Source organism: Halichoerus grypus, chromosome 6 (genome assembly GCF_964656455.1).
Source record: "Halichoerus grypus chromosome 6, mHalGry1.hap1.1, whole genome shotgun sequence".
Taxonomy (NCBI): Eukaryota; Metazoa; Chordata; class Mammalia; order Carnivora; family Phocidae; genus Halichoerus; species Halichoerus grypus.
Genome location: NC_135717.1, coordinates 142,752,295 through 142,770,817, shown reverse-complemented (window position 1 = coordinate 142,770,817; position 18,523 = coordinate 142,752,295). Strand labels below are relative to the sequence as shown.

General features: G+C 40.3%; 1 long non-coding RNA gene across 1 annotated transcript in view; it reads left to right on the top strand.

The window, feature by feature from the left end:
• Nucleotides 1-17,967, top strand: part of LOC144382152 (uncharacterized) — a 212,962-nt gene extending 194,995 nt beyond the window's left edge. The window contains exon 4 of the long non-coding RNA XR_013448587.1: nt 17,867-17,967. This is a non-coding gene — a long non-coding RNA (uncharacterized LOC144382152). The remainder of the gene's footprint in view (nt 1-17,866) is intronic.
• Nucleotides 17,968-18,523: the final 556 nt, after the last annotated feature.

The following is an 18,523-nucleotide window of genomic DNA, read 5'->3' as shown; positions in this document are numbered from 1 at the left end:
TCTTTCAGTTACAATTTAGAAGACTGTTGTAGCACTGTATGAGCTTAGCTACTTCTGGATGGTGAGGTTCAAGATTTGACCAGTGTAGGAGGGCGGAGCAAGATGGCGGAGGAGTAGGAGACCTGGATTTCGTCTCCTCTCAGGAATTCAGCTGGATAGGGATCAAACCATTCTGAACACCTACAAACTCAACAGGAGATCAAAGAAAAGAAGAGCAACAACTCTCTGAACAGAAAAGCGACCACTTTCTGGAAGGTAGGACGTGCGGAGAAGTGAATCCGAGGCGATATTCGGGAGGATAGACGGCGGGGGAGGGGCCTCCGTCGGCCGCTTCTGGCAAGTGATAGCGCCACGGAGCACAAAATCGGAACTTTTAGAAGTCTGCTCCGCTGAGGGACGTCACTCTGGTGGCGAAGTGGGGGGTGGAACCCTCGCGGGACAGTGTGGTCTCAGGACCCTCGGAGTCACAGAAAGACCGGGGGTGCCTGAGTGCGGCAGAGCTCCCAGGTATCGGAGCAGGGAAGCCGGCTGCAGAGACGGAGCCCAGGCGCGGGCTCTCAGCTCGGGGTTGTCATAAACTGTGGTCCGCGGCACAGTCGGGCCACTGCTCCTCCAGCAGGGACCCAACAAGCGGCAGATCCGGGGAGACTCACCTTCTTCCCCCGGGACGAGCGGCGCGGGAGCGCACAGCGGGGATCTGCTGGGTTTGGAGACTCCACCCGGGGTCGGGTGCCGGATAGAAAGGCGCGGTCACAGGCCGGGTGAGCGCGGAGTGTGGCCGGAGACCGGGGAGACGGGAGTGACTGACGGCTTTTCTCTGGGGGCTCGCTGAGGAGCGGGACCCCGAGTTCTCGGCTCCGCCGGGGCGGAGACTGGGAGGCCGCCATTTTCACTCTCCGCCTCCAAAGCTATATGGAAAGCTCGCAGGAAACAAAAGCTCCGGAGAGCAAACCGGAGCAGATTACTTAGCCCGGACCGGCAAGGGCGGGGCAATTTTGCCTCCGGCAAAGACATTTGGGAACCACGGCAACAGGCCCCTCCCCCAGAAGATCAGCGAGAACAGCCAGCCAAGACCAAGTTTACCGATCAATGAGAACGGCAGAACTCCAGCGCTAGGGGAACACTGCACATAGAATTCATGGCTTTTTTACCATGATTCTTTAGTCTTTCAAAGTTAATTATTTTTTTTAACTGTCTTTTTTTCTTTTTTCCTTTTTTCTCTTTTTTTGAATTTTTCTTTTTCCCTTTTTCAACCAACATCTTATCAATCCCTTTTTTTAAAAAAAAACATTTTTATTTCTCATTTTTAAAGTCATATTCTATCCCTTCATAGTAGTTACCCGTATTTTTGGCATATATATATAAGTTGTTCTCTCTTTAAAATCTTGAGATAGTTTCTTCTAACAGATCAAAATATACTCTAAATCTCTAGTGTATGGTTTTTTTCTACTCCCCTGCCTGATCACATTCTCTCCCTTTTTTCTTTCTTTCTTTTTTTTTTTAATCCTCTTCTTTCTTTTTTCAAACAACTTATCAAATCCTTTTTAAAAATTTTTTATAATTTCCATCTTTACAGTCATATTCCATCCCTTCATCATATCAACCCTTATTTTTGTACATATATAAGTTTTTCTTTCTTTAAAATTTTGGGAGGGACTTTCTTTTAACAGACCAAAATACACCCAAAATCTAGTGTGTGGCACTGATCTATAATCCAGCCTGATCATATTTGATCACATTCTGTTTTTGTTTTGTTTTGTTTTGTTCTGCTTTTGTTTGTTTTTATCTTTATCTTTTTCTTTTTTCTTTTTTTCTTTCCTTTTCTTTTTTCTCTCTTTCCCTTTCTTTTCCCACTGCTTCAGGTCTTTTCTGATTTGTTTAGAGTATATTTTCTGGGGACGTTGTTACCCTGCTAGCATTTTGTTCTCTCATTAATCTATTCTCCTCTGCACAAAATGACAAGACGGAAAAAATCACCTCAACAAAAAGAACAAGAGGTAGTACCGACTGCCAGGGACCTACTCAATACGGACATTAGTACGATGTCAGATCTAGAGTTCAGAATCATCACTTTAAAGATACTAGCTGGGCTTGAAAAAAACATGGAAGTTATTAGAGAAACCCTTTCTGGAGAAGTAAAAGAACTAAAATCGAACCAAGTAGAAATCAAAAAGGCTATTAATGAGGTGCAATCAAATATGGGGGCGCTAACTGCTAGGATAAATGAGGCAGAAGAAAGAATCAGTGAGATAGAAGACCAAATGATGGAAAATAAAGAAGCTGAGAAAAAGAGAGATAAACAACTACTGGATCACGAGGGCAGAATTCGAGAGATAAACGATACCATAAGACGAAACAACATTAGAATAATTGGGATCCCAGAAGAAGAAGAAAGAGAGAGAGGTGCAGAAGGTATAATGGAGCAAATTATAGCAGAGAACTTCCCTAATTTGGGGAAGGAAACAGGCATCAAAATCCAGGAAGCACAGAGAACCCCTCTCAAAATCAATAAAAATAGGTCAACACCCCGACATCTAATAGTAAAACTTACGAGTCTCAGAGACAAAGAGAAAATCCTGAAAGCAGCTCGGGAGAAGAGATATGTAACCTACAATGGTAGAAACATTAGATTGGCAACAGACTTATCCACAGAGACCTGGCAGGCCAGAAAGGACTGGCAGGACATATTCAGAGCACTAAATGAGAAAAATATGCAGCCAAGAATACTATATCCAGCTAGGCTGTCATTGAAAATTGAAGGAGAGATAAAAAGCTTCCAGGACAAACAAAAACTAAAGGAATTTGCAAACACAAAACCAGCCCTACAACAAATATTGAAAGGGGTCCTCTAAGCAAAGAGAGAGCCTAAAAGCAACATAGACCAGAAAGGAACACAAACAATATACAGTAATAGTCACTTTACAGGCAATACAATGGCACTGAACTCCTATCTTTCAATAGTTACCCTGAATGTAAATGGGCTAAATGCCCCAATCAAAAGACACAGGCTATCAGATTGGATTAAAAATCAAGACCCATCGATATGCTGTCTGCAAGAGACTCATTTTAGACCCAAAGACACCCCCAGATTGAAAGTGAGGGGGTGGAAAACCATTTACCATGCTAATGGACACCAAAAGAAAGCTGGGGTGGCAATCCTTATATCAGACAAATTAGATTTTAAACCAAAGACTGTAATAAGAGATGAGGAAGGACACTATATCCTACTTAAAGGGTCTATCCAACAAGAAGATCTAACAATTGTAAATATCTATGCCCCTAACATGGGAGCAGCCAATTATATAAGGCAATTAATAACAAAAGCAAAGAAACACATCGACAACAATACAATAATAGTGGGGGACTTTAACACCCCCCTCACTGAAATGGACAGATCGTCTAAGCAAAAGATCAACAAGGAAATAAAGACTTTAAATGACACACTGGACCAAATGGACTTCACAGACATATTCAGAACATTCCATCCCAAAGCAACGGAATACACATTCTTCTCTAGTGCCCATGGAACATTCTCCAGAATAGATCACATCCTAGGTCATAAATCAGGTCTCAACCGGTACCAGAAGATTGGGATCATCCCCTGCCTATTTTCAGACCACAATGCTTTGAAACTAGAACTCAATCACAGGAGGAAAGTCGGAAAGAACTCAAATACATGGAGGCTAAAGAGCATCCTACTGAAGAATGAATGGGTCAACCAGGAAATTAAAGAAGAATTAAAAAAATTCATGGAAACCAATGAAAATGAAAACACAACTATTCAAAATCTTTGGGATACAGCAAAGGCAGTCCTAAGAGGAAAGTATATAGCAATACAAGCCTTTCTCAAGAAACAAGAAAGGTCTCAAGTACACAACCTAACCCTACACCTAAAGGAGCTGGAGAAAGAACAGCAAATAAAGCCTAAACCCAGCAGGAGAAGAGAAATAATAAAGATCAGAGCAGAAATCAATGAAATAGAAACCAAAAGAACAGTAGAACAGATCAACGAAACTAGGAGCTGGTTCTTTGAAAGAATTAACAAGATTGATAAGCCCCTGGCCAGACTGATCAAAAAGAAAAGAGAAATGACCCAAATCAACAAAATCATGAATGAAAGAGGAGAAATCACAACCAACACCAAAGAAATACAAACAATTATAAGAACATATTATGAGCAACTCTATGCCAACAAATTAGATAACCTGGAAGTAATGGATGCATTCCTAGAGATGTATCAACTACCAAAACTGAACCAGGAAGAAATAGAACACCTGAACAGACCTATAACCACTAAGGAAATAGAAGCAGTCATCAAAAATCTCCCAAAACACAAAAGCCCAGGGCCAGATGGCTTCCCAGGGGAATTCTACCAAACATTTCAAGAAGAATTAATACCTATCCTTCTGAAACTGTTCCAAAAAATAGAAATGGAAGGAAAACTTCCAAACTCATTTTATGAGGCCAGCATTACCTTGATCCCAAAACCAGACAAAGACCCCATCAAAAAGGAGAATTACAGACCAATATCCCTGATGAACATGGATGCAAAAATTCTCACCAAAATACTAGCCAATAGGATCCAACAGTACATTAAAAGGATTATTCACCACGACCAAGTCGGATTTATCCCTGGACTGCAAGGTTGGTTCAACATCCGCAAATCAATCAACGTGATACAATACATTAACAAAAGAAAAAACAAGAATCACATGATCCTCTCAATAGATGCAGAAAAAGCATTTGACAAAGTACAGCATCCTTTCTTGATCAAAACTCTTCAGAGTATAGGGATAGAGGGTACATACCTCAATATCATAAAAGCCATCTATGAAAAACCTACAGCGAATATCATTCTCAATGGGGAAAAACTGAGAGCTTTCCCCCTAAGGTCAGGAACGCGGCAGGGATGTCCACTATCACCACTGCTATTCAACATAGTATTGGAAGTCCTAGCCACAGCAATCAGACAACAAAAAGAAATCAAAGGCATCCAAATTGGCAAGGAAGAAGTCAAACTCTCACTCTTTGCAGATGATATGATACTTTATGTGGAAAATCCCAAAGACTCCACCCCAAAACTGCTAGAACTCATACAGGAATTCAGTCAAGTGGCAGGATATAAAATCAATGCACAGAAGTCAGTGGCATTCCTATACACCAACAACAAGTCAGAAGAAAGAGAAACTAAGGAGTCGATCCCATTTACAATTGCACCCAAAACCATAAGATACCTAGGAATAAATCTAACCAAAGAGGCAAAGGATCTGTACTCAGAAAACTATAAAATACTCATGAAAGAAATTGAGGAAGACACAAAGAAATGGAAAAACATTCCATGCTCATGGATTGGAAGAACAAATATTTTGTGAAGATGTCAATCCTACCTAGAGCAATCTACACATTCAATGCAATCCCCATCAAAATACCATCCACTTTCTTCAAAGAAATGGAACAAATAATCCTAAAATTTGTATGGAACCAGAAAAGACCCCGCATAGCCAGAGGAATGTTGAAAAAGAAAAGCAAAGCTGGCGGCATCACAATTCCAGACTTCCAGCTCTACTACAGAGCTGTCATCATCAAGACAGTATGGTACTGGCACAAAAACAGACACATAGATCAATGGAACAGAATAGAGAGCCCAGAAATGGACCCTCAACTCTATGGTCAACTAATCTTTGACAAAGCAGGAAAGAATGTCCAATGGAAAAAAGACAGTCTCTTCAACAAATGGTGTTGGGAAAATTGGACAGCCACATGCAGAAGAATGAAACTGGACCATTTCCTTACACCACACACAAAAATAGACTCCAAATGGTTGAAAGACCTCAATGTGAGACAGGAGTCCATCAAAATCCTAAAGGAGAACACAGGCAGCAACCTCTTCGACCTCAGCCGCAGCAACTTCTTCCTAGAAACATCGCCAAAGGCAAGGGAAGCAAGGGCAAAAATGAACTATTGGGACTTCATCAAGATAAAAAGCTTTTGCAAAGCAAAGGAAACAGTCAACAAAACCAAAAGACAACTGACAGAATGGGAGAAGATATTTGCAAATGACATATCAGATAAAGGGCTAGTATCCAAAATCTATAAAGAACTCATCAAACTCAACACCCAAAGAACAAAGAATCCAATCAAGAAATGGGCAGAAGACATGAACAGACATTTTTCCAAAGAAGACATCCAAATGGCCAACAGACACATGAAAAAGTGTTCAATATCGCTCGGCATCAGGGAAATCCAAATCAAAACCTCAATGAGATACCACCTCACACCAGTCAGAATGGCTAAAATTAACAAGTCAGGAAATGACAGATGTTGGCGGGGATGCGGAGAAAGGGGAACCCTCCTACACTGTTGGTGGGAATGCAAGCTGGTGCAGCCACTCTGGAAAACAGTATGGAGGTTCCTCAAAAAGTTGAAAATAGAGCTACCATATGATCCAGCAATTGCACTACTGGGTATTTACCCCAAAGATACAAAAGTAGGGACCCGAAAGGCTACGTGCACCCCGATGTTTATAGCAGCAATGTCCACAATAGCCAAACTGTGGAAAGAGCCAAGATGTCCATCAACAGATGAATGGATAAAGAAGATGTGGTATATATATACAATGGAATATTATGCAGCCATCAAAAGGAATAAGATCTTGCCGTTTGCAACGACGTGGAAGGAACTGGAGGGTATTATGCTGAGCGAAATAAGTCAAACAGAGAAAGACATGTATCATATGACCTCACTGATATGAGGAATTCTTAATCTCAGGAAACAAACTGAGGGTTGCTGGAGTGGGGGGTGGGGTGGGAGGGATGGGGTGACTGGGTGATGGACACTGGGGAGGGTATGTGTTCTGGTAAGCGCTGTGAATTGTGCAGGACTGTTGAATCTCAGATCTGTACCTCTGAAACAAATAATGCAATATATGTTAAGAAAGAAAAAAAGAAGAAGAAGAATGTAGCAGGAGGGGAAGAATGAAGGGGGGGAAATCGGAGGGGGAGAAGAACCATGAGAGACGATGGACTCTGAAAAACAAACTGAGGGTTCTAGAGGGGAGGGGGTTGGGAGGATGGGTTAGCCTGGTGATGGGTATTGAGGAGGGCACGTTCTGCATGGAGCACTGGGTGTTATGCACAAACAATGAATCATGGAACACTAAATCTAAAACTAATGATGTAATGTATGGGGATTAACATAACAATAAAAAAATTAAAAAAAAAAAAAAAAAAAAAAAAGATTTGACCAGTGTAATTTATGGTCATGGGCTCACTCTCATAACTCCTTTACTATGAAGTGACTGCCCTGGCCAGAAGCTATGCTGTGTGGGATTACATGCCTATGAACTAGATATTCTGTAAGCGCCTTGATAGTGGTGTTGGCTGAGTCTCTGCAGGAAAGGAAAGCAAACCCAACACACAATAAGTATCTCCTTCTGAGGGGACAAACTGGTCCTTCTAGGATGGAAGGAGGCTGCTAAAGCCAATTTGACACTCACTGACTGGTTTGCCTTCATAGGGAATAATGCCATTTTGAGAGCTCAGTGTTGATGTCTGTTGTTGACAAGTTAGACACTCAGAGGCATTAGTAGGTAAATTTGCCTTGAGAAGCGGAGTCCATAATTTTGGTGTCCATTTATGTACTCTCCATATCTGTCACTATGACCACTCTAGACCAGCTTGGGCTTGATCCCAGGTATTTTATTTTCAGTTTTTGATGGACTTCTTCTAGGCATGTTTAACTTTATGGCACAGCAGGTCTGAAAGAAGCCAACTCACCATGACTGGTTCTGGACACACGTTCACTTGGAGTCCCCTCAGTCAAACATTTCCTTTCTATCAGGTCCTAAGGCTTATTTCCCCAAAAGCATATGATTATCTCCTCTGGATACATGGTATTGCTTCAGGGTCCCAGTGGCTTACATCTTTTTCTCCACATCTTATCCTTTCTCATCACTGACATCTCCAACTGCCAGATCACGTAATGCAAGCAGCAGAGCTGACTGCACCAAGGCCTGGACCTACTACAGCATCCCTTTATGCTCCAGGCCCTACTCGGTGTGGGTAGCCTGATGTTTCATCCACTATATGGGCCAGAGCAAAATCCCCAGCTGTGGAACGTGTTGGCCCCAGAACATAAAGCGGTTTACAGCTATATGCTTCATTCATTCTATAAGAAATTCAAAATGCAGCAGTTTGTATTTTAGTTTGTGGAAAAACACAGCATACCTCTGACAACTGGATTACTGAAAATTTTATTGGAGTGTCTGGTTTCTGAAACTTTCTAGTATTTATTTCCCATACTATGGAACACATGTGTCTTACCACTGCCTCTAGAACTCTAACTGCCTTTTGCTCATCCTGTTCAATCAACATGATGTTCATCAATGTAAGGGATGAGTGAGATGCTCTGTGGAATGTCTAGGTGATACAGGTCTCCTCAGACTATTTATGACCATGGGTAACATAGTTAACACAGCCCTGAGGCAAATATACAAGTGAAAATTGTCCATTCCATAAGAATGGCAGTGATTTCTTATCCTCTTTTCTAGTTAGAATAGTAAAAACACACTCACTGAATTAACAACCACCAGTCATATACTTGTGGCTTTAATAATCTGTTCCAACAATGACACCATGAATAGAACAGCTGCTGTTATCAGAGCTATTGCTTTATTAGATTGGAAATAGTCTATAACCATTCTCAGTATCTATTCCATTTCTTCAGGGGCTAGACTCTGAGTTAAATTAAGATATAATATGGAGCACCACCCTTCATCTTTAGTCTTTAATGACAGCACTTATCTCTGCTGTAACCCCTGGGACATGATGTTGATTTTAATTTTCTATCTTGGCTGGAAGTGGATGATTGGAGGGTGCACAGTTTCAGAGGTTTCCCTTTGGCCTTTCCTAATATTATTGCTCTTATTCCAGACTAGGGACTCTTATGGACTCTACACTAATTCTACATATTCCCTCGAGGACTGGGAAAACAAACACTGAGTTGGGTTTCTGGGTGCAATGGGCACATAGCGTGTTAGAATTTAGCCAGGACTCCATTCATTACCTGTTTCCTATAGACTCCCACTCTGCCAAAAAGAACTGTAATAAAACCATGAGTTTTTGGGTGTCAAAGTCATTTCAGAACCTTTGTCTAATAGTCATTGAAAAGTTTGGTTATTGGGGCGCCTGGGTGGCTCAGTCGTTAAGCGTCTGCCTTCGGCTCAGGTCATGATCCCAGAGTCCTGGGATCGAGCCCCGCATCGGGCTCTCTGCTCAGTGGGGAGCCTGCTTCTCCCTCTCCCACTCTGCCTGCTTGTGTTCCCTCTCTCACTGTCTCTCTCTGTCAAATAAATAAATAAAATCTTAAAAAAAAAAAAAAAAAAAGAAAAGTTTGGTTATTTCCCTTTAACTAGGCTACAGTTATCTGAGTAAATGGTCATATGTAAGTCTCTTTGAGAGTAACCATGTTATACACTTGCCATGGTGTTGCCAGGTTATTTTTCCCAGAGATTCAAACACCTCTTCAATTACCTGGCTCCAGATGTGAAAATGGGCTCAGGTCTGGAAACTGAGCAAGGAATTGTAATTTTTATTGTGACTCATCCTCCTGCTTTTCCATTCTTGTTCAGCTTGCACTTTTTTTTTTCACCTTTGTTAACTGCTCATCTGTTTTTCTTCTACAGACATCATGGTCTATTAATCATCTACATAACTTTCTGCAGAGCAATCCCCTTGTCTGCTCCTTTGACCTTACTGGTGGTTACAGTAATTACTGTCTCTTAGTTTCTGGCAGTTATGTACTATCTATAACATCTATTATTTTGAGGCCCCCTATTATCCCAAGAATGTTAACACCAGCAGCTACTTCCCTGGACTATAGAGAAGATCCCCAAGGATGGTACCCCTATCATCACATATTCCTGAAGGATTTGATGATTGTATATTCTCTGAATTGTATATTCTCTGGATCTTCTCGTGAATCATAATTATTTGGTGAGTCTTTTGTCCTTACATGATATATCTATTCCAGCATTCCCACTTCTCTTAGACTCTTAACTCCTTTCTCTGTCATCTGCCAGGGTAACTCAGACATTTCTACTTCACTTAGTGTTGGCTATCATTTTTTTCCCCCGGCTTCTAAGAATCACTCCACCAACAACTTTCCTCCATCTAATGGTGTCCTTGGCAATTAATCCATGTCCCAAGAAAATGCCCTATCTCTTCAAGTCAATGAATTCTTGCTTATTCAGTCTTACATTCTGGCACTCTTGACCAAACACACTTAAAATCAAATCCAAGGAGGGCTTTTCAGGCTCCTGCTGATAAATGCCAGCTAATTCTTACAATTCCTTATTGTATATAGTGTTTATCTGCCCTTAGACAGAGCACATCCCCAGCGGGATTCTATTGGGCTTAACTCTAGTTATCAGCTTGGTGGCCAGGAGAGAAGGTGGAAGGACACTTGGTGCTTCATGACAGAGAGATTCCTGCAGCATATTTTGGGACAGTGAAGTGCTGGCTCTTACCAGAGAAGCATGGGCCACCTCTCTGCTAGACAGAGAATCTGAGCGGGTCAGGCATCTCCATTCACATGATCCTGAACCATATTCTAGCATCTCAGGTTTTTTTACCCAGCCCTGAACTTTATAATAAAACATACTTGTCTTAATTGAGCATTCAAATATCTCTGGAGCTTTGTATCTCCAACAATCTTCAAATTGATGCTTGACTGTGTCTGTCCTTCTAGTGCAGGTGATAAGGTCCTCTATCATAGAGGACCTATGGCTCTAGAACTTGGCCATTAACTGCTTGTTAATAGCCTAAAGTCTCTCATTATCTTTCTGCAGGTCATACAATATAGCAGTAGCCAATCAACCCCACTATCTTTGTAAGCATCCCCCAACCCTGTTAAATTTTTCAATGCCTGCATCGTGTCACCTGCCATGACACTCCTTTCCATTGGGACTGATTTCTTATTCCCTTTTATTTTTTTCAAGTCAGCAATTACATCACCACTTTGTACCAGGGACTATCTGTGCCTCATTTATCAACCAGAATGACAGTTTCTTTACCTATGGGGCAGTGGTAAGCCAGTCCCAAATCCACATCTTACTGCCTACTTTCTCAGATTACTTCTGCTATCACTTCTATTAGTCTAGATCTAACAAGAAGTAAATATTAAGATGGGCTTAATTAGGCAAGGATTTTATTAGAAAAGATGCCTCTATGACAGAAAACGTGAGGGAGCTGGAGAAACCTGGGGTGGGAGGCAAGTTTGACCCTCACTAAAGAAAGTTTGGATGGAAGCATCCTAGTCTGCCCTGCAATCTTAAAAGTTTCAGCAAAATTATCAGAGAGTCTTGGAGCCTACCTTAGGATCCATGTGTATTCAGGGAGCAGTCAGTGAGAAGTATGGCCTTGGTGAAAAATGTGGTGGTGGGTTCAGAGTGTAGCGGCCAATGCCTTTGGTCAGTTAGGCTCCTTAGAACTGGAGGTCTGCAAGGTGCATCCTTATGCTGCCATATTAGGTGAATAAAATATAACATTAGTTCAGGGGGTAGAGAGGAGTAGGTTACAAACTCAAATAACTATAGGGATGAGTCAGGTAATATAAATGAACAAAGTAGGCAGACTGGCTACTGGAAAGAAACACTGCTCAAGCTTGAAGATCATTTGGTCTCAGTGTTGGAAAAACGACAGTGTTTGGTGCTGTGAGGGAATGACTGTTGCATCCAAAAATTGGAGTCTAGCATTGCCAGATCTTCTGGATTTGGTTTGTTTTGTTTTTGAGAAGACAGAAATGTAGACATTTATATGATATATGAATTTTATATACTGAAAACTAATTTTAAGAAACCTTTTGGGCTAGCATCAACAAGTTGATTTTAGCTTAAAGACTTGAGTTTATGCCCCTCCATTTAACTATCTCAACCATTCTTCTCACCTTCCTCTCTGTTACATATGCCAGCCAGCTCATTCTGCATTCTCAAATGTAAGATGGGATAACACTATCACCTACCCTTTCTTCCCTGTGCCTCCTAGTACTTGAATTTCTGGCATGGCAAAGACAAAAGCTTAAGATACCCTGTCGAGGCAAATTCTGCCCCCTTGTGCTGTGCCAATGTCATGGTCGCTGCCAAGGATGCTTCCAGTCCTTCTCTACTTGTTACCCGTAATATACTTTTTGGAGTTTCCTTTAGCCCTTGCCAATATCCTTCCCAGACCTATTGTCACCTTTGTCGCCATTTTAATTCAAACTAGTAGACACTTTCACACTTTCACACTCTTATCTTTAGACAAAACATGTTCCATATGTATGCATCTGTAACTTGGCAGTTCACTTCTTATTTTGAAGATTGACAAACAAAGAAAATAAAATTCCTGGGAATGTTTTCCCCTTGCTATAGAATACATCAAAATTTTTCTAAAATTTGGATGGGCTGAAAGCTGTTTGCTACATTAGAATGTGAGCGCTTTTTCCTAGTGAGAGGTACATGGTTTCATCTGAATCTTAAAGGCGTCTTTGACCCAGAAAATATATATGAAAATTTATGTTTTCGTTTCTGTTTTGTTTTTTTCTGATTCAGAACCTCTTCTATAAGAGAAATGTGCTTGGTCCCAAGCACCCTTAGGGCATTTTTCTATGCTGTTTCAGAGCCATGACTTTCTCATCCACCAATAATAGAAATTTAGGGAGGTAAATTTTTTCTTCTGCACACCTCTCACATCCAACCATTCCTCCCTTAGAATTAGTCAGATTCAATAAATATGATTACACCATCCCACCTTTCTTTGCTTAAGTGTCCATCTGAGCAAAGAGCATTTAGAGAGGTTGGGGCCTGTTCATGGACATTATTTTCAATCTCTTGCAGCCCCAATCTAAGCTATTTGTTTATTCTCAATGCTAAAAGCAGTTTAAAATAAGAAATAAGAAATGTTGTTGTTGCATGTGTAGATATGGAAGACTTACTCATTCATTTCCTTATAAAAACAATGCCACGAAGCTTACATTTACTTTAAGAATGTTATTGAGGATATCATTCAGTCATTAAAGAGGGTCTTTTATGAGAGTCCACAAGATACATTTTGCTTTGATCTCAGAACGAGAAAGTTATAGCTTTCCTTGAGAAACTACTTGTTTTTATCTAAAGTTTCCGAGAATGTAACTGAATAAATGCCATTCTACTGGAAAGCTTGGAGCCAATCTGTGAACCCCCAAAAAGGTTAATGGTATTTATTTTGTGTTAAGCTCATGCTGACTCCATTTTATTTCCCCATCCTTTTTCTCTTTGTCTCATTTTTCTTCTCATTTTAGAATTTAATCTTACCTAGCTATATGGCATATGTCTTTCATCGTATATCTTCTTAAAACTACTTTATGGACCAAAAGATATAAATAAATTACACATACATCAACACTCCTCCAACTAACAAGTTCCTAATTACATTGAATGGTCACATCTGATACTCAAATATCAGGTAAAATTTTATGATAGCCTTTATCCTGTCCAATTCAAAGACATATTACCACAGATGGGATTAATTTTAGAGTTGTTTCTGACCACATGGTGATATTTATTGAAAGCACATTGAAGTACAAATGCATGGACTGGAATTAGGTTGTGTCTACCAGCAGAAAACTTGTAAAGTTTGGCCTCCGATGCTGACATTCTTCAATCTCTGCTTCTTACCAGACTCAGAATAGTCCCGTGAGATGTGACTTCCGAAGAAATAATTTGACCTTCCAAACCTAGACATTTCTGAAGTAGAGAACAATTTACTGTTCTTCCATACAGATAGGGGTAAAGAGAACAACAACACGAGCAGGTCAAGTTTTCATTAAACTTCTGAGGCTTAAACTCTTTCTTAGATCAATCACTTCTCATAAGAAACTCAGACATCTACTTTAGCTGACATCGTCTTTACAATTAGTTTTTTTTTTTGCATGTAATACAATGATTGTTGATTTCACCAATTTTTTCTCTGAATACTCTTATGTTGTTTCATTGCAATGTGGCTGAGTTTATTCTTGCTATTTCATGTATTAGAATTTAAAATACCATTCATGGAACTTATATTTAATCAGACTGCTTCCAGGTTAAATTGTCATGGGGAAATGCACTTTTTTAAAATGGTGGATACTGCATCTCTATTGCCTAGGACCCTCCAAAAGCTTCCCACTGAATTCAAAATGAATCCAAACTTTGTATCATGATATAATTCTCCCCCAGGCTGATGTCTGACTAGCTCCTCTGTCTTCATCTCCTGCCATTTTTCCTTTCATTCTCAGGGCCCAATTTTCCTTTTATTCTTTTAATAAGCAATATTAGTTCCCTCTCAAGCGTTTGCACTTCCTCCTCCTTTTTCATGAAAATTTCCCCTAGAGTCTTCAAATGTCTGACTCTTTCTCTTTATTCAAATTTGGCTTCAGTACACCTCCTAAGAGAGAGGCCTTTTATGAACAATAGTCTATAATGTCTATAAGAGACTACTTCCCTATGTCCCCACCCAATCATATCATCACATCATTCTTTTCCTTATTTTATATAGATTATATTAATTAGTTTGTTTATTTATTAGTTTACTTATGTACTGTTTGGTTTCCATTGGTTGAATGTAAGCTCATTGAGGGAGTAAACCAGTTTGTCATGTTGAATGCCTTATCTCCTGTTTTTGTGACAGAACCTGGTGCCCAGTAGGTTCTCAATCAACATTTTTTCTTATTATTTTAATGAATGTAATAAAAATGAAGTACAACAGCTAATGCAAACAATGTTGGGTATTAACCTCAGTCGTGCTTTACCAAGTTGGTGGACAGACTTCCTGGGAATGTCTTCTTCCCCTACTCTCCAGAAGCTGGTGGAGGAGGACTGGGAATGTTGAGTGTTTTCTTCACTCAGGGACAGTGTTTTGTTTTGTTTTCTATGCAAAAATTGGTATCTGTGAAATATATCCATTAGTTTTAGAAGGCTCAAATGTATGGCCAATAAGGCATTCTGTAAGATTTACTTTTCAGTTTGGCAAATCTCAATGATTTCGTTTGAAAACACTGTGTACTTTCTACTTGAACCTCTTAATTGAAAGTTATATATATTTTGCTTGTCTGTATTATTTTAAAGTTAGTTTCAAAACCCTGAAATTGGGATGCCTGGATGATGCAGTCGGTTAAGCGTCTGCCTTCAGCTCAGGTCATAATCCCGGAGTCCTGGGATCGAGTCCTGCATCAGGCTCATTGCTCTGTGGGGAGCCTGCTTCTCCCACTGCCTGCCGCTCCCCCTGCTTGTGCTCTCTCTTTCTCTCTGACAAATAAATAAATAAAATCTTTGAAAAAAAAAAAAAAAAAAACAATCAAAACCCTGAAACCCAGAGTTGCACAATATGGTCATATAAATCAGAAAAGCATTAGAATGAAATTGCCTTCCAAACTCCATATTATTTAGTCTTTATTCCTGTTTTACTACAAATCTGATGATAAAACTATTTTATGACTTGACCTCATATTTTATTAAAAGTACATGAGAGATAGTTGTGAAAAACCATGCAGAAAAAATAATATTAATTGAGTTCATATCATATGCTAGGCACTTTTCTAAGCAAACTGATGGATTATCTCATTTAATCCTAAAACTAACTTCTGTGGCAGTGCTATGATCAGTTCCATTTTACAAATGAGGAGACTGGGGCGAAGAGCTCAGAGATAGTGTGGACTTAGGCTTTGAATCCAGGTAATCTGATCAATGGCTTTTGTGGCTTTCAGAAGGGAGAGGGAAGAACATTTTCTTTTGCTCTCAGCAGAAGAGCCACTGGACACTGCTCTACTTGCTGTTTGTCTGGATCACAGTCTTGGCAGATTGTGAAGTCCTTGGCTGTGAAGTTGTCTCCTAGGATCTTCCTTCCCCTCTACCCAGGAGCCTCCTGCCCATACTGCCTTCAAATATGCCATTCAATCCTTCTCTGAGCATTTCAATTTTGTTTGCTTTTTTTGATTACAAAAATATTTGCTCACCCTAGATAATTTTGTAAAAAGTAAAAATGTATTTATAGAAATATAAAAATCCCCCATAATCTCTAAATTATCAATACTTACTCCTTTTCTTCCAGTCTGTTATGATGTCTTCCCTTTATAATTAGATATTTTGTGTCTACATATCCTTATGTGTTGTTTCAGATCTCCTTAGACATGGCTGCCAAGATGGGACTAGACATGCAAGAGATTTATTGAGGGAAATGCCTGTGCTGGGATAAGGGGAGAGAGCCAGAGAGGACTGAAAGAATCTTCACATCATGATGCAGGTCTGATCCTAGTAAAGGAGCACAAGGAGTAAAAAGAATTGGATATGAAGAATTTCAAGCTATAGGGCAATTCTAAAAGTTTCAGTGCAATGGCAGATCAGAGACGTAGCCAGCGGGCTGTCCATCAATTATGTTCTGTGTGGCTCATTATCAAGGTCACCAAGATCTACCCATTATGCAGTATACATCTCTTTCCCCATGCACATTCCAGGAGCAGATTCTCATGGTACTTGTGGGTCTCTCAACCTGTGGAGAAATATAAAAGGGGGAGGTTAGTAGTATGAACATATCCATGCTGTTGATCTAGAGGCCACATCTGATCTTCTCTCTTCTCTACCAACCATTCTAAATACTCCTCGTCTTTAGCTATCACCTCATCAGGTCTTAGGGGTGTGCCTAATTGCGTGACTCAAACCTGCATTTCTGAGGAGTCTGAGCTCTTGATAATTATACCCTCCTCAGACAAAAGTCACTGTATGTGCTTCTTCACAGTTACAGTGGGGTCAGGGAATACCTGAGGCACCAAATGAATAATTTAGGTTCCATATGTGTTCCTCCCTGCCTCCATTGTATAAAAGCATCCTATTTCCTCCTGATGACCATGGTTAAGTATCTCTGCCACCATAGTGATTTCTTTTCTTACCTGCTGGGTTCTAAATATAAGAAATCCAAAATTGTCTGATAGCAGACTTAACTTGTAGTTCAGTGAGACCCTAGCTGTGTCCCCTGGCAAGGATATGCCCCTTTTATGGACCACAACATCCAACACTAGAGATCCCAGAGATGATTTAGACAAGAATGAAAATTCTCCACTAGGTTTTGAGGAGTGATGGTAAGGACTCTCAGTGCTTCCACCCTGAGTTCCCAGAGCCATGTAATCTTCCCACTGGGGACACAGCATCATAATAAAGTTTTCTGATCTCATACACACATAATAACAGGAAGGATATCATCCCATCTTTTCTGAATATTGCCTCAAAGCTAGAGCTTCAGCTGTACCTTTAGAAGGCTATTCTATTGTTCTATAAGGCTGGCTATTTCTAAATGATGAGATGTCTGATACAACTAGTGAATCCCATAGTCCTGGGCCCACACCCATACCTCCTTGCTGTAAAGTGGGGTCTGCTGATTGGATGCTATGGTGTAGGGATTCAATGTCTGTAGATCAGGCATTCTATAAGCCTCAGGATAGTGGTTGGTAACTGAGTCTCAGAAGGCAGGAAAAAACCCATACCCTGAACAGGTGTCTATTCCCGTGAGGATGAACCACAGCCCATATCAGCATGGAAAGAGCCCAGGTAGTTGGTCTTCCATGTGACCAGTTGGTCTCTTGAGGCATAGTGCACACTGGGGGGTCTTGTGCTGTTATGGACTGAATTGTGTATACCCAAAATTTATATGTTGTTAAAGCCTTATTCCTCATTGTGATTGTATTTGGAGATAGGGCCTATAAAGAGGTAAATAAGGTTAAGTGAGTTCATCAGAGTGGGACCCTAATCCAATAGAACTGCAGTCCTTATGAGCAGAGGACATCAGAGCTCACTCACTCTCTTTCTCTCTCCATGCATACCCAGAAAAAAAGACCATGTGAGGACACAGCAAGTAGGTGACATGTGCAAGTCCACCAGTGAGGCCTCACGAGAAACCAACCATGTTGGCACCTTGATCTTGGACTTCCAGTGTCCAGAATTGTGAGTAAATAAATTTATGTTGTTTAAGCCACTCAGTCATCAGTATTGTGTTATTGCAGCTGAGCAGAATAATAGGTTACAAAGAGGATGGAAATTTAGAGAAGCAGCATCTGGGTTTGTGAGTCCATTATACTCTTGTCAGCAGATCTGAGACAGTGGAACATTTTCAAGGCTTCCACACATATTCCCTTATTATTCATTAGTCAGACAACTCTGGAGAAATTGGAATTGTCTTAAATATGAATGAAGTATAAAATTCTAATAAAAAGCATTTGCCACTCAAATTCTTATTGAGTACCTGAATAGGTTAACAGTTCTAGGGAAGAGGTGGTTAATATAATATCTCAGCCATTAGAACTTCTAGTAAAGAGTGGGAAACTCAATTGATAAGGTATTTCTGCAAGAAGGTGTCTTTTGCCTTCAGTTCCAAAGGCGTTTTGTTGAGATTGCCAAAATTAGAAGGTGGAATTGTCTTGAATATCTTTCATGGTTCATTTATTAAACATTCAGTATGAATAAATGTGAATCTGATATTTTTTA